Source organism: Cherax quadricarinatus, unplaced genomic scaffold (assembly GCF_038502225.1).
Source record: "Cherax quadricarinatus isolate ZL_2023a unplaced genomic scaffold, ASM3850222v1 Contig17, whole genome shotgun sequence".
Lineage (NCBI taxonomy): Eukaryota > Metazoa > Arthropoda > Malacostraca > Decapoda > Parastacidae > Cherax > Cherax quadricarinatus.
In genome coordinates this window covers 194,056-215,791 of record NW_027195043.1, presented here as the reverse complement: position 1 = coordinate 215,791, position 21,736 = coordinate 194,056, and the positions used below count along the sequence as shown (strand labels likewise).

The 21,736-nt window shown below is 42.1% G+C and overlaps 1 long non-coding RNA gene across 1 annotated transcript in view; it reads right to left on the bottom strand.

The window, feature by feature from the left end:
• Nucleotides 1-19,749, bottom strand: part of LOC128704578 (uncharacterized) — a 60,653-nt gene extending 40,904 nt beyond the window's left edge. The window contains exons 1-4 of the long non-coding RNA XR_008409533.2: nucleotides 19,578-19,749; nucleotides 13,774-14,002; nucleotides 12,903-13,081; nucleotides 11,741-11,911 (exon numbers count right to left, since the gene is read on the bottom strand). This is a non-coding gene — a long non-coding RNA (uncharacterized lncRNA). The remainder of the gene's footprint in view (nucleotides 1-11,740; nucleotides 11,912-12,902; nucleotides 13,082-13,773; nucleotides 14,003-19,577) is intronic.
• Between the last annotated feature and the right edge of the window lie 1,987 nt (nucleotides 19,750-21,736).

The following is a 21,736-nucleotide window of genomic DNA, read 5'->3' as shown; positions in this document are numbered from 1 at the left end:
AGTTGTCGGATATAGAAATAAGTGATGATTCCAGGATTCTTCGGTATTGAGTGTTGTCTTCTGTGGCGATAAGTCTTGAGTTTCTGTAGTTTATCAGTTTCTGTGGTTGACAGTGGACTGTCAACCACAGAAACTGAAGCCCTCAGCTTAGGCCTCAAATTCGCAACAGGAATTACGAAACCAAAACAAGACCTCAATTTCATCGCCAAAAACTACAGACACAATGACTCCGACTTCCAAAAAGGCTATCTTCAAGGCATCATCTCAGCAGCCATCTCAACACGCAGCTCCCCAGTCATACCCCGACGTTACATCAATGCACTCAAAGGTTTAGCAGAAGACACGACCATCAGGGTCACCACCGCTGATAAAGGAGGTGGTGTTGTTATCATGAACACTGACGATTACAGGAACAAAATGCTCAATCTACTTAATGACCCAGATACCTACAAACCTCTCACAACTAACCAAGTGGACAACCTTACTAAAACTTTTCTTCAAAGGACTCGCCGCATTCTGAGGAGCTCAGAACAAGGGAAGAAACTTCTGCACACCATGCCCAGCAACCCCAGACCTGCCAGAATGTACGGCCTGCCAAAGACTCACAAGCCTGGTATCCCACTGAGGCCCATATCCTCGGGAATAGGCAGTGCTCCCCACAAGCTCTCAGGAATTCTCGCCAAACACCTCTCGAAACTCTTGGGCACTATCAGTCCAGCACATCTCAAACACTCAGGTGATCTTCTCAATCGCATTCGCAACATCAACATCAGGAACAAGAAACTTTCCAGCCTTGACGTGACTTCCCTATTCACTAAAGTACCTACTAAACAAGCCATCGATCTCTTGCGCAAGAAAATTGACGATTCACTTGATCTTCCCATTCCAGCCAGCGACTTCATCGACCTGGTTGAACTATGTGTTGGCTTTACGTGTTTCTCTTTTGAAAATCACCTCTTTCAGCAGACTTTTGGACTACCCATGGGTTCGCCACTCAGTGCAGTCCTAGCGAACCTATACATGGAACATCTAGAAGCCGAACGTTTCTCCACCATTATTCCTTCGTCTGTCACCTGGCTCCGTTATGTTGACGACATTCTCCTCATAACTCCTAAACGCTTCAACGTTCAAGCTCTCCAAGACAAGCTCAACCAGGTCGAGCCTTCAATTCAGTTCACACTTGAAGAAGAGGTCGACAACACTCTTCCTTTCCTTGATGTTCTACTCTGCAAAGCTGACCACGAACTTCGTTTTAAAGTCTATCGAAAACCCACCAACAAAAACGATCTTTTCCACTTCTACTCTCACCACGACACCAAAACCAAACGTGGTGTAATTATAGGCTTCTTCCTGCGTGCACTCAGAATCTGCAGCAACGAGTTCCTTGAGGAAGAATGCACTATAATTGAACAGGTATTTTCCAAACTCCACTATCCTCGTCACTTCATCAGAGACTGCAGACGGCGAGCACTAAACATCTTCAACACACCCAGAGAAGACACTGCCGAGAAGAGATACATAGTCCTTCCCACCAACTCCATTGCCAAACATGTTTCCAACATCTTTGCCAAAACATCATTCCAAGTATCTACCTCCACAACCACGACCATCAAGGACATCACCAGTAGTAGGCAGGACAAGCCTCCATCCTCTGCAGGGGTATACATAATCCCTTGTAATGACTGCAACAAGTTATACGTGGGCGAAACATCAAGGGACCTCCAAACACGTATTTCAGAACACCAATACGCAAGCAGGTCTGACGACACAAGGAATGCCTGCGTACAACACCGTAATTCACACAACCACTTGATAAACTACAGAAACTCAAGACTTATCGCCACAGAAGACAACACTCAATACCGAAGAATCCTGGAATCATCACTTATTTCTATATCCGACAACTTCAACCAGAATAGTGGCTTCTATAACATAGCTGAACCACTTGCCAAGAAACTTCTTCATCGCTATCCCACATAAGAACACTGTAGAAGGTCTGCTCACAAACTTGTCCAGTCTCCTTTCCAAGCTACCCAAGTTTTTAGACTCTACAACCCAACTCGGTACATCATCAGATGCAGCATTCTTCACCTGACCTCAGCCGGACTATAAATACTCGCGTTCCTTCCACCCCAGGTCAAAACAAAGAAACAGGACAGCCCTGGTTGCAAAAGACGTTGAAAAAGCTTTTGACACTGTGTGGCACGAGGGGCTCAAGTACAAACTCTGCACTAACTTCAACCTGCCTCTCAATACTCGTAAACTCCTCTGCAACTTCCTAGACGGCCGTACCATGAGAATCAAATTCCAAGGCTGTTACTTCACACTAAATGCTGGAGTACCCCAGGGATCTGTCCTTTCCCCTACCCTCTACATTTTATACACTAACGACATTCCAACACCTATATACCACAACTCCATCACACTAGCCTATGCAGACGACATTACACAACTTATCACTCATGCCAATATAGATACACTCACACACAAAACACAAAATGAGGTTGACAGGATAGCCATCTGGGAACAAAAATGGAGGATCAAAACCAATGCAGCAAAATCCAGCATTACGTATTTTAACTACAGGAAACGTGATCCTCCATTACCTGTCGAACTCAGAACAGCTGACACCCGCACTTACTTCCCTATCACACAATCTGTCACTGTCCTTGGCGTTAATCTTGACTACCTTCTTCGTTTACACGGACATATTCACTCAAGGCATGCAATAGCTAGTAAGGCCCTTGCGGGCCTCTACAAGCTGAAACATGCCTCTCAACGCACCAAACTACACCTCTACAAATCCCTAATACGTCCTCTGATAACTTACTCTCCTCTAGCCCTCTCTCTTGCAGCAAAAACAAACTTACTTAAACTGCAGCGTGTCCAGAACAAGGCGCTGCGCTGGGTGCTTGATGTCAGATGGGAGGACTTCGCCACAAGCGAGTCTCTCCATGCCCAGTTAGACGTCCCTGCGCTGAATCTGTACTGGAAGAGGCTCAGTGACAGACAGATAGACAAACTTGAGACACGACATGACTACTGGACCTCTCTCCTTGACGAAGACATTCGCAGACCCACAAACCAACACAACCTTTTCTACTCCTTGCATGATCCTGCTCCTAACCCTACTTACAAATAACCTTGGATCCGCTGACAGGTACCTTCTAAGACAGGTACCATTCTCTGACCCACGTTCGCCTTAGCTTTTATGGGTTAAGACATGACTCAGTTCTGCACTCCTCTCTAGCTCTAAACGTCGCAAGTCCCTTACTCCCAGCTCACCCCACCGGAGTCCCAACAGAAGAACCGGAATTTCTCTTTTCAATATCTGTCCCACGATCGCCTTTGCTGCTGGGTTAAGCCCTGGCTCTATTTCTACGACTAAGAACACTCCTCTCCAGCACTATTTTTCGTCTGTCCCGTCTTCCCCGCTCATCCCATTTGGGATCTTACCTGAACTTTCGTTCGTTCGTTCGTTCACCCCAGGTAGTTCTGTTTGTGACTTGAAAAAGCCCACTGTGTGGGCGAAACGTAGTCAATAAAGGATCACATTATACTGCATTTGTGTTTATATTGCCATTGTGTCGGTATTTTATACCATTTATTTCCAATGTGGATAAGTGTAAGGTACTTGCCCTTGGTAATGAAAATAACCCTCGAAGCTATAATCTAGGTGAAGTAGAGCTCGGTCATACAGAATGTGAAAAAGACTTGGGAGTCATGGTAAGCAGAAATCTAAAGCCAAGACAGCAGTGCCTCAGTGTGCGCAACAAGGCCAACAGATTACTTGGATTTATCTCAAGAAGTATAAGTAACAGAAGTCCAAAAGTTATTTTACAGCTCTATACATTGTAAAAAAGTTGGTAGAATTACCGACAATATGTAAAGTAAAAGGACACAAGTGCAACTAATGTCACATTAGTTGCACTTGTGTCCTTTTACTTTACAGCTCTATACATCACTAGTGAGGCCTCATTTGGATTATGCTGCTCAGTTTTGGTCCCCTTACTACAGGATGGACATAGACTCATTAGAGAACATACAGAGAAGAATGACTAAAATGATTTACTGTGTAAGGAACCTCCCGTATGAAGATAGACTTAAAGCCTTAAATCTCCACTCTCTGGAGAGGCGTAGAATGAGGGGAGATATCATTGAAGTGTATAAGTGGATGACGGGCATAAACAAGGGAAACATTAATAAAGTACTGAGGGTGTCGAACCAGGTAAGAACCAGGAATAATGGATTTAAGTTGGATAAATTTAGATTTAGAAAGGACATAGGTAAGTACTGGTTTTCTAACAGAGTTGTAGATGCGTGGAACAGTCTTCCCAGTGGGGTGATAGAGGCTAGGACCTTGGGTAGCTTTAAGAAGAGACTGGACAAATATATGAGTGGGAGGGGCTGGGTTTGATTGGTGTTGGGGGGAGCGGGAGTTGTTTCTTGAGTAGCTTTAGGTAGATGTCGTTTTGATAAGGACCTGCCTCGTATGGGCCAGTAGGCCTTCTGCAGTGTTCCTACATTCTTATGTTCTTATGTTCTTACTACTCTGCACCTCTCCTTCCGACAGTATACAAGTCTCCACACTGTCGCTTGATCTTCACATTGTTTCAGACTATGGAACAGAACTCTCCTCCAGGCTCAGGGACTGACAACCTCAAATTTACGTCTTCAAGGGTGATGGACTGATGACAGTCTTCATATCTCTACTGCTCCTGCCTACTTTCTGTACTCGACTGAAGAAGCCTACTGTGTAGGCGAAACGTTTCGGAATAAAGTTGCCTAACTGTTGCCTATCTTACCTACCAACTGTCGGTATTGCATACCATTCTGATATTCATGGTACTTCATTGTATGTTCCTTCTTATGCATCCTAGTGAAAGAGAAAGGTCATGTCATATTAGTTCATGACATGATTTCTTTCCCTTTACACGTTACTTGAAAGTATATTTATGGGAAAGCGCTAAACCCTTCATCAGTCCTAGCTTTGCTTGAAGAGCCCCCACCCTATCATCAAGGTACCTCTCATGATTGGACACTTCATTAATCTATCCTTTATTGAAAATAAGGACATGATAGGCCAGTGGTGGTGGTAATGTTTTTGTCGTCAGGAAACAGGAGAGAGTTATGTATTATGTAATTTATTACAACACTAATATAAACTCCTCAGGCAAACAGTCATGAATAGAGAAAGAAAAGATATTTAAGAGTTGTGCAAGAATGGTATATAATACCGACAAGATGAAATTAAGACACGACTCAAGAAATCGTAATGTCACGATTGCAAACAAACCATACCCAGGCCGGGATTGAACCCGCGGTCAGAGAGTCTCAAAACTCCAGCCCGTCGCGTTAGCCACTAGACCAGCTAGCCACAATAAGATTCATCCAACTAGGTATATTTCTACACCATAGGAAGGTTAGCACAGGCACCACTGTGACCACAAATGCAAGTTTTTACAGACGAATCTCCAGCTAGCGTGGCCGTGACGAACTCTAGCTCAAGTCCCTTCACTGCCGTCAACATGACTCAAGAAATCGTTCGTCACGGCCACGCTAGCTGGAGATTCGTCTGTAAAAACTTGCATTTGTGGTCACAGTGGTGCCTGTGCTAACCTTCCTATGGTGTAGAAATATACCTAGTTGGATGAATCTTATTGTGGCTAGCTGGTCTAGTGGCTAACGCGACGGGCTGGAGTTTTGAGACTCTCTGACCGCGGGTTCAATCCCGGCCGGGGTATGGTTTAAATTAAGACACATGTGCAACATCTGGGTATCTTTATTGTAGACGTTTCGCCATCCAGTGGCTTTATCAATACAAATTCTAGGACATAACTTGAAGACAGTAGAACTATACACAGAAGAGGAGGTAATCAGTCCCTCAACCTAGGAGTAGGTGCGAGGAGCACAGTAGTCTTGGTGCTGTTCGCACCTACTCCTAGGTTGAGGGACTGATTACCTCATCTTCTGTATATAGTCCTACTGTCTTCAAGTTATGTCCTAGAATTTATATTGATAAAGCCACTGGATGGCGAAACGTCTACAATAAAGATACCCAGATGTTGCACATGTGTCTTAATTTCATATTTAAGAGTTAAACACAGTGTTCTAATGTATGGAAGATACAGAAACAATTCACTGCTGTAGCTATTTTTTTTCTACGTTTTACTACATTCGCCGTTTTCCAATCAGTTTAAGAAACACTTACTAACAATCAATTGATCCTTTACCAAAAGTGTACGTATATCACACAACTAAGAGCATCACCCCCTTTCCCCTCTTCTCGAATCGCAGCATCCCACAGATCCTTCTGAGTGCAGGCACTGCACTTTCCAGCCTCCAGAGTTCTCCTGCATCCATTTAACCCAAATTCCCCTGTATCCAGCATCACGTCAGGTCCCAAAACCCACTTGTCTCCTGTCCGATCAAACCTACGCATATGTTTCCTGGATGTTCAAGTACCATTTTTACCCCTTCCCACCATTCTTTCCCTGGACGATCCTCACAGATACTCTTCCTCTCTACCCGAAATTTGTATTTCCTCTTGGTAATCTGCCCGTCCCATCTTTTCTGACTAAACCAACATAATGCAGTTGCATTACTTACACATTGATTTCTAATTTTTATCATTTCCTCCCATAATATTCGCACTAACTCAGCATCTACAATGTCTCCCTCCACCTCCCCGCTACAACAAATATGCCTCACACCCATTCAAGTACAGTGGACCCCCGCATAACGATTACCTCCAAATGCGACCAATTATGTAAGTGTATTTATGTAAGTGCTTTTGTACGTGTATGTTTGGGGGTCTGAAATGGACTAATCTACTTCACAATATTCCTTATGGGAACAAATTCGGTCAGTACTGGTACCTGAACATACTTCTGGAGTGAAAAAATATCGTTAACCGGGGGTCCAGTGTATTACCACTGTACTCTTTATATTCCCATTTTTTTCTATGTTCACAAGCTTCCTTTTTATCACAAATGCTTCATATTTCACCTGCCTTTTTTTTAACCCTCAAATATTCTATGAATCACTGTTTTTTATACACTCATTTGCGGACACATCTACTCCCAATTATCTAACATTCATTCACCTCTAAACCATACCGCGGCCGGGATTGAACCCGCGGTCATAGAGTCTCAAAACTCCAGCCCGTCGCGTTAGCCACTAGACCAGCTAGCCACAATAAGATTCATCCAACTAGGTATATTTCTACACCATAGGAAGGTTAGCACAGGCACCACTGAGACCACAAATGCAAGTTTTTACAGACGAATCTCCAGCTAGCGTGGCCGTGACGAACTCTAGCTCAAGTCCCTTCACTGCCGTCAACATGACTCAAGAAATCGTAATGACACGATTGCAAACAAACCATACCCCCGGCCTGGATTGAACCCCCGGTCATTCACCTCTACAGTTACTTCGTATGAATAATGTAAACTGTACTGCATATCTATTCTTTAGTTTACTCTTCTCAGAATACCGTTTCTTGAAAATTAGTGAATTTCATGTTTTTTTCCCCGTTTTCCACAATAAAACAATTTCATGTTTTTCCCCGTTTTCCACAGTAAAACAATTTCCCCACTGAAGGTGAAAAACAAAATTACCCATTTTCGCCTGCAGGAAGAAAAAAGGGCAATGCATCTACACATTCTGTAAGTGAACATGACAATGCATCATCACCGGCTAAAACGTAAACATGAGAGAGCAACTTCACCTTCAGAGAATGAGCATTATAAAAGAACAGTCTAAATGGAAGTCTTTTTTTTGATGCGTTTTGCTTAGAGACCTATCTTTTTTTTTTTAAGTCTGTAAAGAGTCCATATTAAACAGATATAGAGGGAAAGCAGGTGACAAGGAGGTGTGAGGTGCAAACATAATTACATCAGGTCAGCAAGGCGTTATGTTCAGAGAAACATGCGAGAAATTCAACCAACTGGAAGCTTTTATTCTGGACGATAGTCTGGGGTATGAACGACACCCGTTTCCAGGAATTTTTTCTGTTTCTATTTCTCGGATATCTATTCTCGCTCTGGGTCATTCAGTGAGGCGTGAGGCCGTGTTACAACGAAAAACTAACTTTTTTGATGTTGGTGCGGCAGTCCTGTGTTCATATATATATTTGTGGTGGCCCGGTGGCCTGGTGGCTAAAGCTCCCGCTTCACACACGGAGGGCCCGGGTTCGATTCCCGGCGGGTGGAAACATTCCGACACGTTTCCTTACACCTATTGTCCTGTTCACCTAGCAGCAAATAGGTACCTGGGTGTTAGTCGACTGGTGTGGGTCGCATCCTGGGGGACAAGATTAAGGACCCCAATGGAAATAAGTTAGACAGTCCTCGATGACGCACTGACTTTCTTGGGTTATCCTGGGTGGCTAACCCTCCGGGGTTAAAAATCCGAACGAAATCTTATCTTATCTTATCTTATCTTACATACTCCCCTCACCCACGAATGTTTCATCACAAGAGATGGTGAATTTTGAGGCCATCGTCTTCCAGGAAATCTATACAACAGATTTTGGGAACCCATAAAAGTAAACTCGACAGAAAAACCTATTGGTGTTAGTGATGTGATCAGAAATAAGGCAATTTTCATTAAAAGGTGTCAGGAATACATAAAATTTAAGCGAGTTTCTAGAAAAGCATTTTGTGTCTAAATATGTCTAGTAATGGTAGTGTTACTTTCCACTAGCGTTGGGATACATGCCCAACAGTTATGCATCATTATTCCGAAACATTTCGCCTACACAGTAGGTTTTAAGCCATGGATACCCAACGGAAGCCCTAATAAGACATGGATGCGGCCTTCACGTGAAATTATGAATTCACTTTCATATATGTCCCGCACTGCAGTTTATCAACAATTAAAAAATATTTAAAGCCAGTTTACACCAAAACCTTATCGCGACCTCTGACACCTTCCACTTCTAATGAGCATAATTTATGGATTACAATGGCAACTGCGGCCCTCCTTTAAAATTTGGTTTTCAAATTGACCCTTTCATACTAAAAGGTTGGAGACTACAGCTGTAGGCTCTAAAGCAACTTTAGCCTCCTGTGGATTCAAGATTGAACGTACATACCTCCTTGCTAGCTGTCTACATGTGTTTCTGCTCTTGTATGTAACTTAGAGACGAAGCCAACAGCTTCGGCTATCTTAGTGGTTTTAAACTTGATTGGCTCTTAGAACCTCGAACTTTCAGGCACCTTTTAACAATTTCGGAGCTGGTGATGGTTACTTTAACTTTTCATGAGATTATCCTTTTTGTGCTCTGATTTGTTCGAATTTTTAATTTCCCAGGACGTGTGTTTTGTATATTTTGATGTATATAATGTTTCGTATTTGTTTTGTACATTTATTGCCATGAAAGCCAAGTTTTGTACCGGGTCCTAATCATCTTCGCCACGATATCTGACCAGGTTTTAAAAATAGCCCGGGGAACAACAGAATTGCAAATCCTTTTGTCATGCTAAGAAACTGGGTGTTCAGCAGCATACTGAGCGAATGTTATGCTATGTTAAGAAACTGGGTGTACAGCAGCATACTGAGCGAATGTTATGCTATGTTAAGAAACTGGGTGTACAGCAGCATACTGAGCGAATGTTATTCTATGTTAAGAAACTGGGTGTACAGCAGCATACTGAGCGAATGTTATTCTATGTTAAGAAACTGGGTGTACAGCAGCATACTGAGCGAATGTTATGCTATGTTAAGAAACTGGGTGTACAGCAGCATACTGAGCGAATGTTATGCTATGTTAAGAAACTGGGTGTACAGCAGCATACTGAGCGAATGTTATGCTATGTTAAGAAACTGGGTGTACAGCAGCATACTGAGCGAATGTTATGCTATGTTAAGAAACTGGGTGTACAGCAGCATACTGAGCGAATGTTATGCTATGTTAAGAAACTGGGTGGACAGGAACATAAGGAACGAGGGCCGACGAAGCACACTTGGGAATCCAAGCAAACAGAAACATTAATTCACTGGATTCTTTTTAAAATAATTTAAATATTTGTAGTAGTTAAATACATTTTGAATTTGTAATATTAGTAGTTGTGACATTAATGGACCTCCCTGACCGTGTAGGTCAATCAACATTCATAGTTATACAAAAATACACCATAAAAACGAAGGCAACGAACTAGCACAAATATATCAAATTTAATTATCCACTTCAGTTGAGAACGCCATTAAATTGTTGCTGTCAAAAGATTGTCCTAAGAGCTCCCCAAGGTCCCTACAGGAATCTCGGTAATTAGAAAAAAGTGACAAAGGCTAAAAGGCCTAAACTATGGTCAAGCCGTTCAATGTGTTCTACAGATGTGTGCCTCTTATCCTCAACTGACAGATTCGTCTCAAAATGTCTTTCTCTTGAAGGACGAGGACCGAACATACATAACCAGCCGAACCCTGTTTAATATGTTCCAGTTTCCAAGGTTCATCAGGCATGTCACTTGCAGAAGATATATCTCTGGATTTGGCTCATGAAGAAGCTGAGGCAAAAATCAACTGTAAAGTGCTCTTGCAACATCAGCCTCTGCCTCTGCATCCGGCTGTTTATTTCCCCGGACACGAACATGGCCTATGAACCAAGACAACTCCACATCTTTGTGGCCACTCGTGGAGAACCGTCATCCACTCCTGATTTTTTTGGACCACAGGGCACACAGAAACATACTAGGTTAGGGCGCCCCGAGCGCCTTTGTAACATACAGTAATCGATGCAAATTGCTGCGTATTTGCTGAGCAATCTAATTTACCTAGAGCACAGGCAACAACAGTGAAAAATTAGAGTACTTTATTAATTTCCATAAAATATAAGGAAAGAATTCATGCTTCAATCACACTAATATGGGCTATGTTAAGTCATTAATTTCAGAAACGAGGTAAAGTAAGCCATCAGTAGCATTTAACCACTGATGACGAGTAAAAAAAAAATACCCCACGAAAAGCAGCATCTTACAACATAACGGGACCCGCATCCGCAAGCTGGATCCAAACACTATCTGCTGCCTTGTTCGTAAATTCGAACCCTAAGCGTTATACGCAACTTAAATAAAGAGCAAACATATCTCGAGTTTGTGCGACTTTCCCTCGGTGAGTTTTGTCTTGGTACATACCTGCAAGTGTGAAGAAAGAGGTTTTATATGGATTATTATCATAAGCAAAACCTAGTGCTAAACTTGGTTTTATTTGTAGATTAGAGTAACAGAAACCCATCACAAATAGTATATACGATTTCGTCACTCCTGAACCTTGTCAATTAGACCAGCACAGAGATCCCAGCACGATTTTTAACATTTTTAAAGAATACATGAACGACCTTTGTGAGTGTTCCGAGTAATGGAGAAACTTCTGATTTGTCTGGAAAATACTAACTTTACTCTTCTGAACAAATGTAAAACTTTCAGTGTCATCCCAAGTTCTTGAATTTCAAGAGACACTAGATGATCTTGCCATGGAATTTGAGATCATAGTTATAGTGACTTGCCTTTTTTGAAACCTAGTAAGTTAAATGATTGAAAGTCTTACAAGTGTTCTGAATGCAAAGTTAAGGGGACTGTGGTCATTCCACTCCTGGGGAATGATAAACAATTAGATCAGAGGAAGGGAAGGCTGGCTAAACTTAACTGGATCGAGATCCCTTCAGCAGCAAGGATACTTTTGACCTCGAAGAGTCTGCTCATCGACCTGCACAAAAACTAGATAACAAGAGGCTCACCTTGTAATGAAGGATGACTGTGCTGGGGGCGTCACCTTGCCATGACCTGGTGGAAACACTGACGTGTACAGTTGGGGACCCTGACGGATACCACCAGGGGTGAAGACCGCCGGTAGTTAGACTACCGAAGACGGAACTGCTAAGAACATGGAGTACCGAGAACTACCATGCCTGCAAATCAAAAATACTTTATAACAACTCAGAAACATGGTATATATGCCTAGTTTTATATTTCAGTGTACAGTTTATATACACTTCATTATGTACCGAGTGAATTTGCATCGGATGTATATGCAAGAAAAATTTATTTAGGGATTGACATTCTCGACTATTGATGAACAGTAAAAATATAGCCCCAGTGAACTTCGTGCAGATAACAGACTTCAGACCTATGAGCTACAATCAAGGGAGGATACAGAAATTATCTGGGACATCTTGTTTGTACCAAGATTAGAGAAATGAGGACTGTATCTATGGTATACAGTACTGACAAGATGGAGTATTTAGCACATGCGCAACATCTGGATGTCTTTAATTTGTAGACGTTTCGCCATCCAGGACAATTATTATGACCAAAGAAAGCGCTAAACTGACAAGGGTCACGCAACTCTGTGGGGCAGAAAATAGTGCCGGGGCTATAAACAGCTAGGTAGAGAGAGGACCAGAGGTGAGGGAAGAAAAGAGCTGGAAGAGACGCTAAGGGCCGCGTGACAAAATTCGTATAGTAAAGCAGTTGCCGACAAAAAGTCAAAAAGTGATCCTAAGTCAAAGGCAGGATCGTCTGCAAGAAGATAAGGTAAGAGTTGTAGGGCGGCGGTGGAGGTAAATCCTGCGAGCTCGCTGGTAAACCGGATAATATACAAGAAAGTGAAGAACCGAAATAGGGACCTGACGAACCTAACAGAGAGGAATAGGGTGTCGTTCCATGAGATACCTATGGATAAGGCGGGTATGGCCGATGCGGAGACGGGAGAGCACAGTCTCCCGAGTACGGCAACGGTGGTAAGAAGATGGCCAGAAACCTAAAAGCGGTTTAATAGTGTAATTTGTTATGGTGCACGTCCGACCACCGTTGTTGCCAACGGCCGCGAAGACGGGCAGAGATGACTGTAAAACAATCCCCTAATGCAATACCTCTATAGGAAACAGGAAGATCACGTACCTCTGACCACGCAGCAGCATCCACTTGTTCATCGCCCCGCACATCAACATGTCCAGTGATCCAACAGAAAAAGACGTCTTTGGTTTTGCTAGCCACACGACGCAACCTTAGTTGAATACGAAGGACCAATGGATGAGGGAAATCAAATTGTTTAATGGCTTGTAGAACACTGAGGGAATCTGAAATGATCACAAACGTGTAGGAATCATGCAGCGCCTAGGGAATGGAAGGCTCTCAGACTCAAGGAATCTGAGCACAAGTCCAGTTCTCTTAGATCCAGAGTCCTTCAACAACATTAAGTAACCTGTTATGAAGGGTAAAACATGGTCATACGAGGTTTTGCCAGTCTGAATAGCCAGTTCAGTCTTGTGGGACGGCAATCATGCTTCCAGCTTGCGTCCAGCAACCAACGGTCAGTATCCGCTAGTGACACATACTTACGAATATTTAGAGCAAATTACAAAAGTTTGATTCTAAACTTCTGTTTCAGCCGCTTAATACTGGTAATTTTTTTTTTTTACATTTTTTTACAAAGGGAAAATAATATATATATATATATATATATATATATATATATATATATATATATATATATATATATATATATATATATATATATATATATATATATATGAGGAGGCTGGGGATGAGGAGAGGCCTTGGTATACCTGCCACCATCCCTGGATTGTCCCTGGATCAGCCAGTGCATTTTTTTTTCTAATCATAATTTCATTAGCAATTAAAAAATCATTCGAAAGTAATCCCTTCTCGTTAACTCTTTGTTTTAACAGTACATCTGAAATAATGTAATACACACACACACACACACACAAAGTAAAATAAATAAATGAAGAGCCCTGCTTGTGCTTACCACATATTTTAATCTATTGAGCAATGCCAGTTCATCTTCATGATTTTTCGTAGTGTGGAGGTACGGAGCATCAAACACCACCTCTCGGTTCAGTAAGTGACGGACAAATGGAGTGACGAACTATGACGACCTTAAATACTGTTAGTGAATCCCAGAGTCGACCACCTTGAAGCTTGTAGTGAACGATGCGTCGCTGAGTTGTGAAGCTCAACACACCAGGTCGGTAGTTCTGAAATTTGAAGATTGCTGTTATCAGGTGGACTATTCGGGACTCTTGACTGTAAAATAAATTCAAAACATACAAGAAACCAAATTAATAATTTCCTAACAATTTAAAATATTACCAAAATGAATATATGATTCACCCGATAATATATGCATTTTCTCTAAGGTGAAATAAACAGTACTAGTTAAAAATTCTGCTAAATTGCCCATGTCAAAAGATTTCCCTCAAAGTTCCCGAGACTCCTACAGGCGCCCAGGAAATAAAATTACTGATATAAGCAAAAAGGCCTAAATCGTGGAAAAGCAATTGAAACGAGTTCCACCGTCATATTTAGGTTTAAAGCCTATCGATTGCTCTCGACTCAGATTTTTCATCTGTACACCCGTGAAAGATTATTTTAAACTATTTTTAACATCCAGGTATCCTTAATATATGGTGTACATGTTAAATTTAATCATAATGATGCTCTTATAGTTCATATATTTAACCGAATACACCAAACAGTTAACCTGTACACCAGTTAGGTTAGGAAAGATTCGTCAGGGAACATTACAACTGTTTCCTGACGCGGGTCTTAGTCATATGATGCCTCGCCACTGGAACCTTTGATCAGCCCACCGAAGGTGATCTATCCCTTGAAAAAATATATATTTTATTAATAACCAAGTCGATCATGTTAGTGGGAGAATACTACTGCTAGCTCTTTCGAAATGAGTAATTCTCCTCACCTTCCTCAAAGTAATGCCTTTCCTTACAACAAGCAAGTGTGACGTTAAGTTCTGCATTCACGAATGGAAGCAAACAACATGTACGTTTCTTCTCCCAAAACACTCAATGTAATAAATATTGTAGATTTTCTGAATAACACTGAATATTTTTTGCCTGACTATAGAAACAGGCGGGAACGTCGTACACAGGTAATATTCTTTCAGTGGTTATGTATTCTACATGTCTTGCTGTGAAGCCAAGATTTCTGTTCGTTGTGCTACTTGCTGCAAAACGCTGCTCAACAAGGGTCATACAGCTCTGCAGGTCAGAAAACAGTACTGGGCCTATAAACAGCTAGGTGGAGAGGGGACCAGAGGTGAGGGGAGAAAAGGGGTGGAAGGGACTAAGGGCTATGTGTCAAAGTTGGTATATTAAAGCAGTTGCTGGCAAAAAGTCAAAAAGTGATTTAAAGTCAAAGGCAGGACCGTCTTCAAAAACGGAAGATAAGGTAAGACTGGTAGGGCGACGGCGTCGTTGGAGACAAATGCTGAGAGCTCCCTAGTAAACCGGACAATCTACAGTTAAGTGAATAACCGAGATAGGAACCCAGCTAAGCTCACAGAGGAATAGGGTGTCGTTCCATGGGATACCCATGGGTAAGGCGAGTATGGTCGATGCGAAGACGGGAGAGCACAATCTCCCGAGTACGGCAGCGGTGGTAAGATGGCCAAAGCTAAAAATGGTTTAATAGAGTGCAATTTATTATGGTGCATGTCCGAACCGTTGTTGCCAACGGCCGCGAAGACGGGCAGAGATGACTGTAAAATAATCCCTTAATGCAATACCTCTATTGGAAACAGGAAGATCACGTACCTCTGACCATGCAGCAGCATCCACTTGTTCATCACCCCGCGCATCAACGTGTCCAGTGATCCAACAGAAAAAGACTTTTTTGGTTTGCTAGCCACACGACGCAACCTTAGTTGAATACGAAGGAACAATGGATGAGGGAAATCAAATTGTTTAATGGCTTGTAGAACACTGAGGGAATCTTAAATCACAAACGTGTAGGAATCATGCAGCGCCTAGGGAATGGAAGGCTCTCAGACTCAAAGAATCGGAGCACAAGTCCAGTTCTCTTAGATCCAGAGTCCTTCACCAGCATTAAGGAACTTCTCATGAGGGTAAAACATGGTCATACGAGGCTTTGCCAGTCTGAATAGCCAGTTCAGTGTTGTGGGACGGCAATCATGCTTCCAGCTTGCGTCAAGCAACCAACCGTCAGTATCCGCTACAGTGATACATACTTACGAATATTTCCAGCAAATTACGAAAGATTGATTCTAAATTTTTTATTTCAGCCGCTTAATATTTGTAATGATTTTTTTTTTACATTTTTTTGCAAGGGAAAAATATTTTTTTTACATATAAGCGGAGGCTGGGGATAAGGGAAGGCCTTGGTATCCCTGGATCATCCCTGGATCTGCCACTGGATGCATTAAATTTTCTAATCATAATTTCATTACCAAGTAATTAAAAAATCATTTGATAGTAATCCCTCTCTTTTCATTAACTATTTTTGTTTTAATAATACATATGAAATAATATAATATATATATATATATATATATATATATATATATATATATATATATATATATATATATATATATATATATATATATATATATTCTAGGCAGTAGGTTGGTAGGCAGCAACCACCCAGGGAGGTACTACTGTCCTGCCAAGTGAGTAAAACTGAAGCCTGTAATTGTTTTACACAATGGTAGGATTGCTGGTGTCTTTTTTTTCTGTCTCATACACATGCACGATTTCAGGTATGTGTTGCTACTTCTACTTACACTTAGGTCACACTACACATACATGTACAAGTATATATATACACACACGCCTTTGGGTTTTCTTCTATTTTCTTTCTAGTTCTTGTTTATTTCCTATCTCCATGTGGAAGTGGAACAGAATTCTTCCTCCGTAAGTCATGCGTGTTGTAAGAGGCGACTAAAATGTCGGGAGCAAGGGGCTAGTAACCACTTCTCCTGTATATATTACTAAATTTAAAAGGAGAAACTTTCGTTTTTCCTTTTGGGCCACCCTGCCTAGGTAGGATTCGGCAAGTGTGTTGAAAGATTATATATATATATATATATATATATATATTATATATATATATATATATATATATATATATATATATATATATATATATATATATATATATATATATATATATGAAAAGCTATCTACCTGCTTAGAATCTACCTGGGAGTCGTTCCGGGGGTCAACCTTCCCGGGGTCCGGTTCTTGTGGATTAGGGCCTGATCAACCTGCTGTTGTTGTTGGCCTCTCGCTGCTCCAACATACGAATCCCAGCCCAGCTGATCGGGCACCGATTTAGGAATCTGTCCCATTCCCTTTTGAAAGACAGCCAGGGGTATTAGTAATTGTCCATGTCCATTGTGGGAAGGCTGTTGAACAGTCTTGGGCTCCGTACACTTATGATCTAGTGCTCGAGGAGGTTGACTTGTCTTGTTCCGCCTCAGTTTAACTCCTCAAACCCACTACAACTCCAACTTTTAAATGAACAAGCAGACAAACTAGCAGTGAACAATACATAATTGCTCGGTTATCTACCCACACAGCGGTACCAGCTACCCACACAGCGGTACCAGCTACCCGCGCAACGCGTACCAGCTACCAACACAGCGGTACCAGCTACCCACGCAGCGGTACCAGCTACCCACGCAGCGGTACCAGCTACCCACACAGCGGTACCAGCTACCCACACAGCGGTACCAGCTACCCACGCAGCGGTACCAGCTACCCACGCAGCGGTACCAGCTACCCACACAGCGGTACCAGCTACCCACACAGCGGTACCAGCTACCCACGCATCGCGTACCAGCTACCCACGCAGCGTCTACCAGCTACCCACGCAGCGGTACGAGCTACCCACACAGCACATATCAGCTGCCTACGGAGCGCGTACCAGCTACACACGCAGCGGTACCAGCTACCTACGCAGCGCGTACCAGCTACACATGCAGCGCCTACCAGCTACCAGCGCAGCGCGTACCAGCTACCAGCACAGCGCGTACCAGCTACCCACGCAGCGGTACCAGCTACACACGCAGCGCGTATCAGCTACACACGCAGCGCGTACCAGCTACCCACGCAGCGCCTACCAGCTACCAGCGCAGCTCCTACCAGCTACCAGTGCAGCGCCTACCAGCTACCCACGCAACGGTATCAGCTACCCATGCAGCGGTACCAACTACCCAAGCAGCGGTACCAGCTACCTACGCAGCGGTACCAGCTACCCACGCAGTGACACTAGCTACCCACGCAGCGGTACCAGCTACCCACGCTGCGGTACCAGGTACCCACGCAATGGCACCAGCTACCCACGCAGCGCGTACCAGCTACTGACGCAGCGATACCAGCTACCCAAGCAGCGGTACCAGCTACAAACGCAGTGGTACCAGCTACCCAAGCAGCGGTACCAGCTACCCAAGCAGCGGTACCAGTTACCCATGCAGCGCGTACCAGCTACCCACGCAGCGCGTACCAACTACCCGCGCAGCGCGTACCAGCTACCCACGCAGCGCGTACCAGCTACCCACGCAGCGCGTACCAGCTACCCACGCAGCGCCTACCAGCTACCCACGCAGCTGTACCAGCTACCCACGCAGCTGTACCAGCTACCCACGCAGCGGTACCAGCTACCCACGCAGCGATACCAGCTACCCACGCAGCGGTACCAGCTACCCACGCAGCGGTACCAGCTATCCTCGCAGCGGTACCAGCTACCCACGCAGCGGTACCAGCTACCCAAGCAGAGGTACCAGCTACGCACACAGCGGTACCAGCTACCCACGCAGCGGTACCAGCTACCCACGCAGCGGTACCAGCTACCCACGCAGCGGTACCAGCTACCCACGCAGCGGTACCAGCTACCCACGCAGCGGTACCAGCTACCCACGCAGCGGTACCAGCTACCCACGCACTCAGACTATAAAATAAATCTGGGAAAAGCCAACAAGTCAGTACTGACGTAGCTCAGTAACACTCAGCACAATAAACTAGCAGTTACTGATGATGTGACCTATCATAGGTCCCTAGGCTACCCCCATATTCACATAACCTAGCCATGGTCGCTATACTGAATGTCTCTTCTAACAATGTCCCAATAATGAAGTTATTATTCTGACAAACAATATAAAATACAAATTTATATAATCAATCATATCAATGATATATATATATATATATATATATATATATATATATATATATATATATATATATATATATATATATATATATATATATATATGTCGTGCCGAATATGTAAAACTAGTCAATTAGCAAGAACTCCTTTAAAATTAACTCCTTTCGAAAATTTTATCTTATACGATTAAAGATATATTTTTTTCATTAATGATAATGTAAAAATTTTTAATTTTGCAACAAAAGAATCTTAGAAAACTTACCTAACCTTATTATAACAAGAGCAATTTATTTTAGCCTAACCCAACTAAATATATTTTAGATTTGTTTACAATAATTTAATACTAAACAAACACAGTGAAATATATTTTTTTCGTTAGGTTCAAAATGATTTTGGCGAAATTATTGCATACACAAATTTTCACTTGTCCTATATGGCAAGATGAGCGTTGCTATTTAAGCCAAGATCGCAAATTCTGCCTATTCGGCACGACATATATATATATATATATATATATATATATATATATATGTATATATATATGTATAATCAACAAACTAAGTAATGCCAATTGAACTTCATAATTTTCCGTGGTATGGAGGAACGGAGTATCAAACTCACCATTCAATTTAGTGACAGACAAATGGATTGACGAGGTATGACGATGCTAAATATTGTTAGTGAATCCCGGAGTCGACCACCTTGAAGCTTGTAGCGAACGACGCGTCGCTGAGTTGTAGAGCACCACACACCAGGTCGGTAGTTCTGAAATTTGAACTGTTGTGATCAGGTGGACTATTCGGGGCTCTTGACTGTAAAATAAATACAAAACATACAGGAAAGTAAATTAATAATTTCCTAACAATTTAAAATATTTTTATTTTATTTTATTTAAAACAGGGAGATACACATTGATAAATGTATATTTAAAATCCACAAAAAGAAAGCGGTTGATTTTACAATAATCTCACACGACCAACGATACCGTACAATGTAATGGTAATACACCTTACACACAAACAAAGTATTGACAAAGTTTTTATACTCAGACACAACACATTATACATTATTAAAGAACATGTCTAACTATGTTGTATATACAAATGGCAACACACATGGGTAAGTATATATATTGTATAATAAATCATTGTGTTAAAAAACCAACACACAATAACACACACACACACAATAACACACACACACAATAACACACACACACAATAACACACACACACAATAACACACACAATAACACACACACACACAATAACACACACACACACAATAACACACACACACACAATAACACACACACACACAATAACACACACACACACACACACACACAATAACACACACACACAATAACACACACACACAATAACACACACACACAATAACACACACACACAATAACACACACACACAATAACACACACACACACAATAACACACACACACAATAACACACACACACAATAACACACACACACAATAACACACACACACAATAACACACACACACAATAACACACACACACAATAACACACACACACAATAACACACACACACAATAACACACACACAATAACACACACACACAATAACACACACACACACAATAACACACACACACACAATAACACACACACACACAATAACACACACACACACAATAACACACACACACACAATAACACACACACACAATAACACACACACACAATAACACACACACACAATAACACACACACACAATAACACACACACACAATAACACACACACACAATAACACACACACACAATAACACACACACACACCAACATAGACATAGGTATTAATGAATCGACGACGAAAACGTCCAAATATAACAAATACGATGTGTTATATGACATCTCAACAAATAATGTAATCAATTACATGTAATATCATATATTACATGTAATAGGAAAACACATCTATACAAATACCAATGATTGGTATACAAGAATAAAATGGCAAAACTCTTAACGTTCTACACATACAAAATTTTTAAATTTTTATTAATGACATCATCACATTGGAGACATACATACAACATTGGAGACATACATACAACATTGGAGACATACATACAACATTGGAGACATACATACAACATTGGAGACATACATACAACATTGGAGACATACATACAACATTGGAGACATACAACATTCAGAAACACAAGACATTTACACTTAATTAAACGCAGTTGACCAGCCCGTTAGATTACCCACTGAACAAACACAAATTATCTCAAATCCTTTAACTTTAACGCTCTATATGCAGACGGGAAATCTTTCTCCCATCTCCCCTCATATACCATTACCTTCAACATGCCTCATAGCCCATGACACAAATATAATCGGCTACGACATACGACACTGCACGTTGTACGCAGATGTCAACCCCACCCACATCAAAACTCAACGCCCTAAGTACCGACAAACCTCCCCCCCCAACCATTCGTAAAACTCTGCTTAACCACGCACGTACTATACCTAAATTTTCACAGAAATACACAACGTGAAACGCTGATTCGTCCTCCCCGCACGCTGAACAACTCCGGTCAACCTCTACACGCCGATTAGACACCACCACCTTGCACGGCAGAATCCCGTGCAAAAATTTAAAAACCACTTCGCGTACACGAGGAAGGAGACGTAACTGATGAACCCGCTTCCATATATCACACCATGCGTACATGGGGAACATTCCCTGAACTCTCACCTCAACTTTCACCATACCCACTCTTT